We start from the raw sequence: 15,797 nt of genomic DNA on the forward strand, positions 1-15,797 counted from the left end.
GCAAGGTGAAGCAAGGTAAAAGTGGTTCGCCTTGTTCAATGTTGACTTGTCACAGCGGACATCTGGTGTAAACAAAGAAATATTTTTTTATTCCGTTCTCGAGCCGATCCGGAGCCCGAGCCTTTCTGTCACGGGGTTCGCGTTGCTTCTACTTCCTCGCGCGCTCCGAACATCCAGAGATATTGCTGCTACTGGACTTTGCGGGCCGCTGCTTGATTGCTTTGGTCAGGACGAGGTGATGACGAGTCAACGCATCCTGAGTCACTTCGAGGAGCAACGCCTCTGGCACCGGCTGGTGGGGGAAGCTCGAGACAAGCAGATGACCAAGCCAGGCCTGCTGGCAGTGTGGCAAGACGTAGCGCGCCTGCGGCTCGGCAGCGTCTCGGTACTGCTCTCGTTGCTGCCGTACGCGGTGCTGCCCGACCAACCGATGAGCAAGGGCTCCTTGGCCTACCCGTACACCACCCTCCAGACCTGGTGCCAACAGGCCAGGAATGACCGAGGCAGGAGACTGCTGGTGAACATCGTGCTGGTAGAGGCGGGCCTGGGAGATGCGGCCAGCTACGGCAGTCATCTACGAGTGAGCTACCTGTCACCAAGCATTCACTGCGCCACCGATATCCGTCTTATACGTGGTGTCGAGGCTTGGCCGCCGCACGTCGTCACGTACTACCTCCTACTACACATCTCCGCCTTCGCCATCCACGACTATCTACCGGTAAAGGAAAAGCTGAAGCCTTTCCTGTCTACATTTCTCCTGAGCTCTGACGTGCATAGTCTTGTCCAGAATATCTGGCACCTCGTCCATGGCAACTATGAGGAAGGGATGGAGAGTATGCTGCAGGGACAAGACAGGCCGGTGCTGAACTGCGGCCGCTTCTGGGCGCCCTCTGGGGCCCCGCCGAGCGCCTAATGATTCAGTGCCAGCACCGGCTGGCCCTGCGCTGCCTCGGCCACATGGAGGTGGCCTCCACGCCTAAGAAGATGACCCTGAAGCTGGACGTGCTGCTGGCCAACTCTCGAATCATCTACTCCCTGGAGCTGATCAGCGGGCACGGTCACTCTTACAGCCTGGAGCAGCTACTCGGATGCGTTATAACACTGGTCATAAAATCGAAAGTGCGTGAAGCCCGTGAGCAGCTGGAGCCGCTTCTGCAAGTGCCGCTGTCTTCCACGGAGGAGGAGCAGTTTGTCAACTTCTTCTGCGAGCTGGTCGAGCCGACCTGGATTTGCTACGTGGTGCTGCACTTCCTGCAGGGCGTACGACCCCATGCTGTCCTGCCGCTGACCGGCTGCCTTCAGGAGCTGTTTCAGAAGGGGAGGATGCAACACTGATGCGTTCGCGAGATGCGGGAGAATTTTTCCGCCTCGCAGGAACTCATGCAGAGCTTCGCGCGGTCAATGCCCCTGCCGGAAGCGCAGCTCAATCTAGCGTCAAGCTGGCGAAACCAGCCTGCCACACCAGAGCAGTACCCGGGGTTTGTGCCAACTCGTGTGCCGCGCAGGGGCATCACGCCTCGCCTGCCAACGCAGGTGGCTGCAGTGAGGGCCACTGTGGGTGCTGCAGAGGCGTCAAAGCCACCCGGTATGCCTTTTGCTCCCGACAAGACAGCACTGAGTGAATCGTGTGCCTCAATGCCTGCTCCGGTTGCCAGCTACTATACCCCGCAAAGCAAGCCGGAGGAGGATGCAGTATCGATCCTGTGCACGCCTTCCGTCACTCTGTGGGAGGGCCATCTTCAACGGACAACCTCCGCGGCACACCGACCTACAAGCGCACCTGCGTCCCTTTTGAACCGGCGACTCGTGAACCTCCCACCTGTTACTTCCACGCCAGTTGTCCTTCGAAAGGGTCCCGACAAGAACATGCTCGCACATGTCCGACGCCCATAGATCTCGACGAGGAGGTGCAGCGAATACCTGCAGATCCATCAGGGCGGAGGGTCACATTTTCCACACCACATTCGAACAGTTCGGAAGCTAGCCCTGACCTTGGCACCACTGGCCAGATCCTAGAGGGCACCTTCATGCAGTCTCATCCTGAGGAGCAGGCAAATGGCGAAGTGGAGGCATGCCATTCAGAGCAGACAAAAATTTACAGTGACCGATCCAGACAGTTGCCGACACCCACGGACACTGACAGCGACCACTCTGGCATTGATCTGCAAGACAGCACTCCAAGTCCGGTTCGCTCTCCACAACCGACGCCACAGCAGCCTGATCCCAGTTTGCAGCCCAGAAGTGACGACCGGTATATAGATGGGAGCAAGGTACCGGGACCGTTAGCTGGACAGATATCTTCCCCGAGCGCAATGCACTGCTGCTGCCACAGTTCCTGGATCAAGAGGCTGCCGGGTGCCTGCACTCGCCCACTGCAGACGATTAATCTGTTGCCGGGCTTGCTTAGCGAGGTCCCAAGGAGTCAACATCTGAGCCAGCACCTGTAGCTGCAGCATCAGGCCTTGCATAGACTGAGGCGACTTTGGATGAAGAGGACCTGGATGGAACGCCGCTAATGGACAGCTATGAGGACATAATTCCTGAAAGCAAGCATCGGCACATTACCCGCGACATGGAGCCTGATTTGAGCAGGTGCCGTGTGGTTATGGCACCTGAGCAAGAAAAGACGCCAACCTCAGTGAAAACAAAGCTCATTCATGTAAGGTAGAAAAGAGTACGAACAAAAATACAAATACAGGTATCGCTGCCACAGGTCAATCTCGCAAGAACACGTATGATGATAAAATAGGAGGAAAGAAGCCACGAATCTCTGAGGCTGACAAACCATACAGAGGCTTTACAAAACTGCTTCGGAGTCCAGGCTGCCTGTAATTCGAAGTTTAAACAGGTCGTCGTCTCCGAACACTCTGAACCGACAGCAGTACGAGTTACGCGGTTCAGTGTTAAAGCAAGTTTTATTTTGAAACCGCAAGTGCGCTTTTATCCCACACAGAAAGCAGAAAAAAGACAACCTGAATGTTGGAAGCCAAAGAAAACAGATACATGCCGGCGCCACAGGCGGCCAGGTGAGTTTAGGCACGTTTTGGGGCTTTGCGGCTATAGGCTTTGTGTGCCCGCGTGGCTTCGTTTTTGACGCCCCTCGATTTACAAGCGCGGAACCGCCGAGAAACTCTAAGCACCCTGCAGGCGCTAGTTAACTTTCGAAGGAGCATGCTAAGGCTGGTCAGATGATCCCCGCGGTCGATGAAGGATGATGATGGCACGATGGTCAATGATAGTATAAGGCAGTTGCAAGTATAGAGAGCACCTTGAGTCTCCGTACGCTAGCCTGGCAAAACGTAGCGGGTTGGGGCAGTCAACTTCGAGCATCTTAACAAAAATGGGTTATTAGGGATGGAAGACAACATGCAAGGCAGTTAAGAAAAGGCGATTTGAAAGCTGGCGAAACAGACTCCAAACGCTCTTTCCACTCGGTCCTTTGCCGCTTCATTCACCAGCTCCGGCAGCTCCGCGGAGCTGTAGATACTATTTGTGCTTTCGTACAATTTAACCCATTCGTAGTGCACATTGGAAGGTATATGCAAGTGGGCGGGGCCTAAGGCTCGCCAGGGTCGGGCTTAGTTGACCCCGTATCTCTGGAGACGCGCCGGGCGCGCGGTTTCGTGCAAAGTAGGCTTTACTTTCCAGCCACTAACTTTAATTGCGAGCGCCCTTGACAATTCGTTCGTTTTTTGGGGTAAAATTGGTCTTCGGCCCTTTGCGACCATGAGAAACCTCCTCGACGCCGCCTGCTGAACCGTGCAACTAACGGCGCTGGTCAACGAATCACAATCGGAAGGGGGAAAACGACCCGCCGGTGCCTAACCTAACCGATCGCGTCGAACGAACCTGCTCGCTACATTGTGCCTGCCTGTGCGCTGCGCTCACAGCCAGAGTACGCGGACCTACTGCGTCGTCGGTCCCCTTTTGTTCGACAATTGAGCGTCGTAGTAGCAACGCAGATGGAGCCTGCTGTGCTGATCAATCACGTGTGCTGCTGTGCTTGCACTTATGGTAGGGATGGCGAGCTGCTTGAGGCAGCATGGCATAGTCTAGTGAACCATGTCAGTAACATCCCCGAAGGGCACAGCCAACTCTGCCCACGCTTTCTACAGAGGTCTTGGCCTTTCAGCAGCTCTGCATCTCTCAGTGCTGGAAAAGTACAGTTCACTCCTCTACTCAGCTTTCTCAGGACTTAAGTGGCGTCTTAGAACATAACTGGTCTACCAGTAGCGATCTTGTCTGCTTAACCGAAAACAGTCAAAGAAAATAATGCCACCCCTATCCCTACTATTCCATTAGAGTTAGCAGTACGTAATGCAGATTTTTTTTTGTTTACTTGCGTAACAGCCCAAAAGGTTTTGCGTGCTTTTAACCTGGTTCTTTTTCACATGAGGAAGCGGAGGGCATTGTAACAGCACCAGTGCTTCCAAAAAAAGATTCAGCGGCTGTCACCATGTGTAAAGGCATACGGTCTCGAGCCGTTTCACATCCTGTTGAATGTGTTCGCCCCCAAATCAACCGTATCTACATACAAAGGCATCAGGGCTCTTTACGTCGGCATACGGATACATACAGAATATCAACTATCATGTCTTAATAGTGCAACACAAAAAGCATAAAGAAATTTTTTTGCAACGCGGTGCAACATCCAGCTTGTTTCATACAACTTTGTTTTAGGCGGATGGACTACTATACATTTCGAAAATTCAAATGGTGCTAAGGGTCAGAAACCTTGGCGCCCTTGTCAACCCCATTATTAAAGATGAAAATGCGATAGTAATTAGGTTCGCTACTGTGCTCTATACAATAGGCGTCTAATGTTCTTGCGATTTTTCCGCCAAAACTCCAAACTTATATGGGACGCATTAGTCAACACCTGAAATGTATGAGTACTTTTCATGCGAATATCATATCGAATTATACAACTACGAGCACCTAATCCACCATAATCCGCTATTAAACAGATTGAAAGTGTAACTGTAATGTTTCTTCTACCTCCTTTGATTTTAGAGAAACTTTAACAGTCCGTTCTACTTACTTTCGTGGTCCTTTGTGCCGAATTTTGCGGCGAAGAGGTCAGCGGGGAATTTCCAAATTCCCCGCTGACCTTGCGTGTGTGACGTCACTGGATGCACGCCCGTCGATATTCGCTTTCCGTTTGCTGGACAGAATATCGAGCTGCTTTTTAAGGCGGAAACCTTTAATGCCTGATCGCAGTAAGTAGGAGTTGTCGACAGAGGTGTCACGGTTTTCAATTGGTCCAAACGGTCGGGACGTCACAGTGCGCGAATTTCAAACGGGGCTAATTTTACTTTGGCTTGTGACCATGCAACCAATTAATGGGATGGTATAGTGATGCTCCAAGTTAGTGGGACTGGGTTTAGTTAATTTGTTAATTAACTGATTAACCTAATTAATCTTTCTACTCAGACCAGATAAATAAATAAAACCGAGTAGGAAATTGGTCTAGTTGGAGAATCGAACCAGGGTCTATGGAGTGCGAGACAAGCACGCTAACCACTCCGCCATGCAAGCTCGATGGTTTGAAATGAACAGAGCCGTGTCTAGTGAATACGGTGTCTTCGTTCACTCCCATCTTCCTGCCTTCCCGTTACGGCGAGGTTCAGGCGTCCACCGAGATGTGCGAGACGGATACATTTGCTTTCCACAAAAACCAATTTACCGACGAGATAGGCTTAGAGCCGAACGGGCGATGACGTTCTGCGGACTCCCTGGTAGCGTTGCAAGACGCTGTCGCATTCCACTATTAATCAACACTTCGCTTAAGGCTTCCGCCTCATCGCACTTTAGGTCAACAAAGTGCTCTCCTGAATTTTTTCCTCATTTCAGTCAACTAGTGATCCAAGCTCTCACCTAGATTCTCCAGCTTCGCCAATCAACGCGGACACAATAGGTTCTGTGACAGTATTCCTGACGTCCATATACGGTCGGCCGTGACGAAATCGTTTGGTGGAAACCCAGTTTCGGTTTCGGTTTCCCGGTTTCTGTTCTTTTTAAATACTTCTAGTTGGTATCTTGAAAAACGGCTTCTCCACCGCAGTGAGGGCTCTCTATTGTATGGGCTGTGATTACCAACTAAACTATACAAAAAAAAACGTAGTTAACCTTTTTTAGTTTTTCAGGGTTGGCCAAATTGCAATATTTTCGATATCCTGGGATTTAAAAGTTGGGCTGCGCCCTATGCTTAGTCTACTGAATTAATTACGTCACGACCCTCTAGATCGCATTCATAGAACGCACGGAGTCCTCACATCACTGCTTGCGCGGTGGAGCAGCGGCTAAGCGATGCGCCACTGCCCGGCAGGCGGGTACGTCAAACAGAGCCACCGGTGGCGCTTGAGAGACCCAGGTTTCTCTTCCCCAGCTCCTGTACGGCTCATGCACAGGCCGCACGAGAATTAACCAATTGCATCGAATTTATTTGAATTAACTTCACAGCCACGTACCACGCGCGGAAGGTAACTCACAACCCAGAAGGTAGAATGCCACGTGCCATAGTGACCAGGTTTTGGTACGTCACAAGGTCACGTGACCTCTCTGGACCAATCGGAGAGTTTCGTGACAGAACTTCTTTGCGAGATGAGCACCTAAATGCCGTCGCATTGACAGTGTCGAACGTTAAAGATTTTTAAAGCTTACCAATGGTGATCTGTTGTTTGTCCAGCAGCTTCACTCGGCCCCTCTTAAGTTGCGCAAAGTTACTGAGTCTCTGGGTAGATGTCAGAGCCAGCCAAGCACCTTTCAGAGAGAGAGAATGACGACACTGATGAAGCGCTGTGTGTCGATGGACAAGTGATTTAACTAGGGCAAGATGTGCTAAATGAAAAAAAAAATACATCACGCAAAAAGAATTACACACGATCTAAACCGGGTGATCACCTGTGGTGGTGTGCGCTGAAAACTGCTATATGCACATATCGGAAATATTTTTGGATCGCAGGTATTTAATGTCAGAAAGTGACTCAGACTATGGGGGCGCCGTAGTGAAGGCCTCCGGAAATTTCGATCACCTGGGAATTTCTAACATGCACTGACATCGCACAATACGCGGTTCTCTGTAATTTCGCCTCCACCGAAATCCAAACGCCGTGGCTGGGATCGAACCCGCGGGTTTCGGGTGAGCACCTGAGCGCCACAACCACTGAGCAACTAAGGCGGCCTTTGGGGGAAACACCACAAGATAAGGTATTCGGCCCAATACTGGGAATATATTGGCAAAGGCCGTTTCTGGAAAGGACTCGAGTGAAACGATTCATTTGCAATAATGAGCCGATTACCTTGCATTTGGTAATGTACTTTTCACTTGGGAGTGCACTTGGGAAGAATGTCACTTTGTATAGTACAGGGAACTTCAGAAGGGCGTCTGGCATCCGAAAGGGAAGCTCCACGCTTTGAAACCTGCGGTTCTAGCACGCCTAGAAGTAGGTTCATGTGCGTCCAATATGCACGGGCTATTCTCAGCCTTCACTCTTCAGTGTTTCCTGCTCATTCTGAGTCAGGAGATCAGCGCTTCCACTTGTGCAAGTGCATCCCGAGTTTCCTGTATCTCTCCGCACAGGTTCTCAAATGAGACATGTTCAATATCTACCTTGTCTCAATGAGCGGCTGATGCTGCATCGCGAAGAGGTACGCCGTCACCTACTATAATACGATGACGAGAAGCCCAGATGAGTGTTATTCAGTCTCTACAAACAGCTATCCCCAACTCAATTGATTTAATTTGATTCATGAGCCAAGAAAACGCAGGAAACCATCAAACAACCACTTCGCGTTTTGTTTATTTCCTTGCGTTGTATCTAAATATCCTTTCGTCTGCATATTTATATGAGTGTTGCAATTTTTTTTCGTCCCAACGATCCCGCTAATGTTTATTATTTTATTCTACCGGATTTACGATAATCTTGTTTTAGCACAATGCGGAACGCTGTTGTGGCCCACCGCGCGCAGGCGGCACTGCGTCGCCGCACACCTGTGGTTCAGATAGGCTGCATGACGTGGACTCTTGATGTTGCTGATGGCCTTTTAGCCCTGATCGCACTCAATTGCTGTAGTGAGGGCGGTGAGTGTGGTCTTAAGTTTGCTGTGAAAGTGTTCCACTAGGCCGTTCATCTGTTTGTGGTGCGCAGTGGTGCGCAGGTGAGTCGTGCCGAGAAGGGGAAGAAACTGTTGACGCTGCCACCAGTTGGCGAAGATGGGTCGGTTCGGAGCCGTTGCTAGCTCCCTGCTGCTGCTGCTGCTCGCTGCTTGACGGAACCGTGGTCAAGCTTCGAACCCGTTCCCACCACCATCAGGACAGGAGTGCCGCCAAGTCAAAGAGTTAAGTGATGGGAGGAAGATTACAAGAGGGTTTATTTACATCTTTTTACATCATGGTTAGAAGTGAGGTTCCAAATGAGGCTCTATGGGAGGCTCTAGTGAGAGCTGAGATGAGGCTCAAGTGGGGCTTGAAAAGAGGCTGTCCTGCCGCATTCGTTGGCGACTTTTATACTGTTCTCCCTCCCTAAATTCCCTAGGTTGCGGACGCCCACGCCGGGGTGGGAGGGGCCCAGATCACAAACAACACAAACTTGTGCGCACAAACACACCACTGCACTTAGGGCCACGCCCCCGTCACATGTTGAGTCTGAGGGAAAGAAGGTTGTCGTCGAGGTAGCGTCGACTGCGGTAGGTGGTGGCCCCCGGCCAGCCGAAGGTTTCTGCGGGTCACTGACATCTGTTGATCATCAAATGCCACCCGCCGCTCGAGGCCAGAACGCGAGGTCACGAAAAGGCCGAAAGTGGTTCCCCGTGCTTGCAGATGTTCGCGAGGGTCGGAGATGATGCCCGCCGGCTTGTCGCGGTGCCTGGCACGCCAAAGAGCCACAGGAAACGAGGCCCTTTGTTCCCCGGCATGGCCACGGCAAATGGGGAAGATAACGTTCGTCTCCCCGAGGCGGCGGCGGCGTTCTACACGTGCAGGCACTTCGGAAAGGGGGCCTGGTTTTGCTTAAACTCAGCCCCTTCGTTTTGGTCCTGTACTCCGACCGGGCAAACTCCGTAATTGAAGTCAGCTGTCACCTGGGTCCTCTCTGTGCGTGCGGTCCATGGCGGCAGGCCCGAAAGTAATCACGCTGAAGTTGCTCGCAGCTATATCTATACAGTAGAAACAGGTGTGCTGGCTGGCTCCAAACGAGACCCGCTGACGTCGATCTTAATAGCTCCTCCGCGGCGCGGAAAATCTCGAATGGCCAGCGATCCCCACCGCTGGGCAGGAAGAGATGGGCTCGCGTCCACGTTGATATCTTGGCTTGCAACATCAACTTCCAAGGCAAACCCAAAACACCAAACCACCAACAAAGGAAAGCACAGATGGGACGTTCCAAACAACAAAGCGCCGCTCCACGCGCAAGCGTTCGGAATTCACTCAAGACCCACCAGGCTTCCTTTTAGTACCACACAAAATCCTGCTCCAGAATACTGATCTCGCAATTTTGCCCACATTTAGGGTCAAAGCGAGCGTCCGCGTCACATCTGAGGTCGCCAAAGACAGACTGCCACGTTGTACAATAAGCGGTGGTGTGTCAAAGCCTACAAATTTTGAATAGAAACTCCATTCCTTATCAACCAAGCTCTGATCCCCAATACCACCCGAATATCGAAAGTCTGCTTAAAATTTGGCCCACGCTCAGTTTAATCCCCTGGCTCTTCTCAAAGAACCTTGATCGCTCGAGACTGAGAATCAACTGCTCCAGTTAACCTCACAAAGATACGACTGCTCATCAGAATCCGTACTCATTCCAGTACTGGCGCAATACTTATACTCATTATGTCAGGCACCATAACCTATACACAAGCTGCTACAATGTTCTACACAAAATTCTGCACCTTCACTTCATTCGGTTAATATCCGAATACCGCAATCGGATAACTAACCACGCGCCAGTAAACACGAGTACGCAAATGAGCACAAATACACGCACTTTCTTTGCCTTCGCAAGGCATTAGCTACACTGCCGTTAATGTAGCTACAACCGCCATGTACCTCAACCAAGTCTGACACGGCTGAGTCTACTATCGATACAAAAGAAACCTGTGCCAACCTTCAAACACAGCAAAACTTGAATGCTCTGAACGGTTCTAACTATGCAAACAGCACATGGCCTACTCAGGAATCTTCGCTACACTCCTTTTAGTGCTCTCATAACTTGGTAGCATGTCAAATTGAACTCTCATTTCTAACTCAGAGTTTAATCTTTCTCAATTTTAAGAGAAAACACAGTAACGTCCGATCACTCTAAATCTTTAGCTCAAAACAAAGTAGCCCTTCCCTTTTTGATTTCGCACACACAAAAAAGGAACAAAAAAAAGCTACTTCGAATGGCTACGCGGGGGTGAAAGCTGACTCACCTCCGCCGCGTTGAAGGGATTAGCCCTTCAGACGCGCCCGCTGGGGTCGCGCTTTGACTGATGACACTGTAGTCATTTCGTTACAAAAGGCCACTGAAAAAAGCCATCTACGACTCCCTCTGTCGTCTCCGCGCCCCCTCGACACACTCAGAAAGCCTTGGTAGCGCATGCAAAGTCGAGAACCGGCTTTTGGCGACGCACAGCGACCAGAGCGAGAAGCTGTTCTTTGTTCTCGCCCCCAGCACTGAGCTCGGCTACCCTTTCGCCCTGCGCGCTTCCCGGAATCCAGTGCCGAAAGTGAAGGACGCATCCTTCTTTTCAATTGCGCACGCTGGACACGCCTGCGTGCGTGGCCTCTGTTGCTAAATCCCTGTGCTCGCATGCGCTTACGGTCGCGCAACTTAGCGCCTTCCGGTCTCATGGGTGGCTTTGCCTTTTCCCTTGCCGCCTTTCTGTCAGGTAGGGGTGGCCTGGGCTTTCCCGCAGGCCGATGCCCTTTGAAAAAACCCCCCTCCTGCTCTGCTTGGAAGATGCGGTCTTCCCTTTCTGTTGCTGCGGTCAGGTTTAGAACAATCCCCGCGTATCGCCTGACCAGTAACTTTAGCCGCAAATTTGCCAGCTCCAATGCGGGAAGGTTTTTCTTTCCCTTCTGCCGCACTTCCATCTGTGCTAACACTAGCACCTGTTCGCGCACGTGAATTTAGGGCCTGACATTTCAACCGTTTCCTTTTGGTTCTTGCCCTTTTCCTTTTTCGCTTTGATCTTACCGCGTGCACCGCCTGAACCCAGTCTGTCTCCTCCAGCCCTTGACATGCATCGCGTGATCCTTCATTAGGCACAAAATTGACCTCTTTGCCTTCGCAACAGATGGTCATCTCCACAGAGCTGACAGACGGACCTTCAGCTGCCCCGGAAATGAGCAGTTCGCTCCCCTGAAGGTAGTCCTCCGCAGCTGGCTTATCGTTCTCAGTGCTTTCCTCTGAAATGCACTGCTCATCTATAATCGGGCTCTCGTCCTTTGTCTCAGCGTGGCGTTCGATACTGCGTTCTATCCCAACAGCAGCTTCACGCTCTTTATTCGCCAGCTTCGCCGAGGTAGCCACAACCCTGGCTTGGTCACTGGCACCGCAGTGACGCCTCAAATCTGAGTTGCCACGATTCTGAGTACACCTAGTATACTGCATTTTTCCTCCTTATCAACATCCTGCAGCATAGTACCATAAGTTATACTGTTTACAATTCTTTTAATTATGCGATTTATGGATCCCATTTTGTGATCAGAGCAGGCGCCATATAATGTAATGCCGTAGGATATAATAGATTCAGCTAGTGCCTTGAATATGACGCGCCTTAAGTGCATCGAAGTCTTACCTCTGAGGTTGTACATCATCGCGGACACGGCTCTAAGCCTGTTACATATATACTGCACATGATTATTCCATGTCATATGCCCATCAAATATTATTCCGAGATATTTTACTGAAGGTTCAAATGGTATGACATTACATGTGCACGGATCACAATGCGAGCCATGTAAAAAAAGTGACTCATTTAGGAGTACTCGCTTGTGCGGGTTTCTAAAACAGAGAAGTTTCGTTTTTTGCTGGTTTAAATAAATTGAGTTTTGGGCAAGCCAGTCTATTACCTTGCATATATCCTGCTGAAAGCTTTTGCTTGCAAAATGAAGATCAGTGAATTCTAGTGCTAGTGCTATGTCGTCTGCATACTGAAAGATTCTCGACGTTAATTCCAAAAAACCGAGTTCAGAGACGTACATATTGAATAGTAATGGGCCCAGTGTACTTCCTTGTGGAACACCAAATTTGATCGCCCTAAATTCACTGTATTTATCATCAATTCTAACGCACTGTGCTCTATCCGTGAAATAGCCCTGAAAGAATTGATGAAATCGTCCCCGGAAACCCATGTTTTCTAATTTTTACAACATTAATTCGTGATCAATAGTGTCAAAGGCTTTCGATAGGTCTAAAAATAGTGCTAATGTAAGATGATTGTTTTCAATTGCGGTGTTATCCGAGAATTCTTCTAAGAGCGTAGTTGTGTTCCGGTCCTTTGTAAAGCCGTATTGTGCCGGGTTATTTAAAGAAAACTTCTCGCAAAAAGACTGCATAACTAATCCCACGTGTTTTTCCAAGATATGCGCAAGAGCAGATATAATAGAAATCGGTCTGTAGTTTGCGCAGTCATTTCTTTTTCCGCTTTTATACACAGGTCTCACTATCGATATTTTCAATTGTTTGGGCATTATTCCGGTTTCTAATAAGCCGTTTAGTATTTTGAGTATCACGCCTTTTAATATGTTAAAGTTGCAGTACAGATCGCGCACACGGATCTTATCAAAACCTGGCGGCTTAAACATCTTCATTCTACGTATGATGTTCCACAACTCAGCCTCTGTTAACTCGGGAAGGTACGCTGTTTGTGCGCATGTAAGTATTGGCTTGTATTCTAGACGTTTTGTTCCATGAGCGACGCGCAGCTTATCTGTTGCGTGAATGAATGTGTCGTTAAACAGTTCACACATGACTGTGTTTCTTCCTTCGGAAAGTTTTTTTCGATCGTCTCCTCAATCGTAGACTGTTTGACCCGGCCCATTAAACTGTTTGCTAATTTCCATGTCTTTTTTCCATCGTTCTTGTTCAGTACAAACTGCTGGGATAGGTATCTTCTTTTAGCCAGTAGCGTTTTGGCTGTTACAAGATTTCGCAATGTGCGAAATTGCTCTCTAAGTGCATTGTTTTCAGGGTCCTTCCTACAGTTTTGCCAGGCTTTATCCTTTAAGTAACACAACTCCATAATTTCCTGCGTTATCCAGTGGTTGTCTGGTTTTCTTTGTTTAATTTTGACAGATTTGTATGATGTCGAGTATATTAGGTGCAACTTTGCAAGAAATGTATTATACAAAGTCATGTGATCCAGAGATAACATCGCATCCCAGTTTGTGTGCTGAATTGCATTGTCTACACTCCTGTCGTCTAAAATTTTTCTAGCTATAGGTCTTATGTTCGCACTACCTTCGTAGTTGGAAGTTTCTGTCATGGTTACTAGTGCCACAAAGTAGTGATCTGCGAGTTTCAGTTTAATTACTCCTGAAGAGCAGTGTTTGTCTGCCATGCGAACAACTACTCGTATATGGTCGATGCACGATGTCGTTATCTTGGAACCTAAAAATTCCTCTCTAGTACATTTATTAATAAGGTTAGCTAAGCCAAATTCTGCCAGTAGATCAAGATAGTCCCTGACTACTCTCTTTGACCCTTGCATTATATCTATATTTAGATCTCCGGCTAAAATAAAATGCTTCTCGTTCATATATGTTTTTACTAGTGAGCTAAGTTCTTCCAGGAATAAAGTGGTGTTCTTGCTGGGTGGTCTGTATATTGCACACACAGTGTAAGTTACATTCAATTTGTTAAGAGAAACAACAACCATTTCTGCGTTGTCTATGGATACCTGAATTTCGTATGACAGCCAGGTATCATTTACAAACAAGATCACACCTCCTCCTTTTCTGTTTTCTCGACACCAAGTGTAATGAGAGTAACCAACAAGGCTGTAAATGTTTTGTTGGGTTGCGTCTAGATTAACCTCGGTTAGGACAATTACATCTTCTTTCTTCTGCCGGCTATTCACATAAGCACATAGCTGATCCCAGTTTTTTTTATGCTACGTATGTTTACATGCAATAAACTTAGTTCCTGAATCAACCCTTCTTCTTCTGCAACCTGTTTTACATGAGAATCCCGCTCAAAGAAAGACATGAACTCAGCCATTAGTTCATTTTTTCCAAATCACTTTCCGTTGCAATCTTGATAGCAGTACTTCCTTCTTGCCGCCTTGCAAAGATTTTGCCATTGCGCATCCAGACAAACTTGTAGCCCTGCTGTTTGCCCCTCTGTTTACTCTGCCAAAATAACTTCTTTTGTGCTCGTGTCAGATTTTCATTGATGCAAATGTCATCAGACTTCAGTGCATACTTCTTCGAAATCCAAAGGTCACGATCAGCCAAGTCCTTAAATCTGACAATGATTGGGGGTATCTTATCTTTCTGCTCTTTTAACCTGTGAACGGCGTCTAGTGAGTGACGCTCGACTGTCGCTATTTCTAGCTTTGCGCTCAGTTCCGCTAGAACTTTGTACAGATCTTCGCCCTGCTTATAGGGAACGCCATGCAGCTCGACGTTTTTCCGCCTTGAGTACTGTTCAGCACTCTCAACGTTTTCCTTCAGTCGTGCGATTTCAGTGTCCTTTTCTGAAATCCTTTGCGTCAGCTCTGCTGAAGTGGTTTTTAGTTCAGCAATATCCTTTTCTTGCCTTGCCATGGTGGCGATAACTTCGTCATATTTATGCGACAGGAGTTCCATCGATGCTTCTATTCCTGCTGTTGTCGTGCATTGGCTGTCTAGCTTTCTTTCCAGCGCTTCCAGCCGAACCAAGACTGTAGCCATCTTTTGGCTAATCTCCTCAATCAGTTTTGTTACATGACTCATTCGACTTTTCTTTTCTCCCCTTCCTTCTCTACTTAGTTCTGTGTCACTGGTTTCTGATGTTTCTTCCTCTGTGTCCTTCTTTTTACAGCTCTCACACATCCAGCGGTCGATTTCGCGTGCTGTCATGTTTTTGAAAGTTTTTTTAGTCATTCCCGCACATTTACCTGCATGGTATACTTTTTTGCATTTAGCACATGATACACCCTCTTGACCGTTTTCAAGCAACTTTGAACATTTCATGCAATCTCGCGGCGGCATGGTTCAATACAGGAATGCAGTCCAGTGGAGCAAAGAAAGATGTCTGAACTCAGCTGAAAGGCCTCTTACCTAGAAGTAAGCAGCAAGATCAGCACGTAGCTCGGTGCTCCACCGGACTGCACCCCAGCATCGTTTGGCTCTTCCTTTTGTAGGCTTCAGCTCCTTCCAGACCCCTGACGTCACCGCTGCCGTTGAACATCAAGCGATGATGTTATCGCTGGCCCGCCCACGCTCTTGGCTTAGATGTTGCGCCGTGCGTATTCCGTTGCTCGCTCGTTGATCAGCCGGGAAGTAGCCGGCAGGCGGCCAAGTGAACGGGGCAGCAGGCGATCGCGAAAACAGGACCTACACTCTAAGAAAAAGGGTGTAAGAAGGGTGCATCTTCACGACTTATGCTATCTGAAGGCGCATGGACTAACGATGCACTTTGCAGAGTGCATCGTTACACCCGTGTGGAGGTGGTGGAGGCCGTTAGTCTCTTTCAGAAAACTTACCCCCTTTTTTACTCTTCAAACCAGCTGTGTTCCCTCTGCGCGAAGACGCTGAACAGCAAAGTATGCAGCCCTCACCGCCTCCCCTCCCTCTCGAAGATGGCCCTCTCCCGAAAGCGGGGTGGCGG

At 49.0% G+C, this 15,797-nt stretch overlaps 1 pseudogene; it reads left to right on the plus strand.

Annotated features, from left to right (window-relative positions):
- Positions 1 to 15,797, plus strand: part of LOC149357256 (uncharacterized) — a 40,287-nt pseudogene that overhangs the window by 244 nt on the left and 24,246 nt on the right.

This window comes from Amblyomma mixtum, chromosome 3, assembly GCF_055824585.1.
Source record: "Amblyomma mixtum isolate Tamu chromosome 3, ASM5582458v1, whole genome shotgun sequence".
NCBI classification, from domain to species: Eukaryota; Metazoa; Arthropoda; class Arachnida; order Ixodida; family Ixodidae; genus Amblyomma; species Amblyomma mixtum.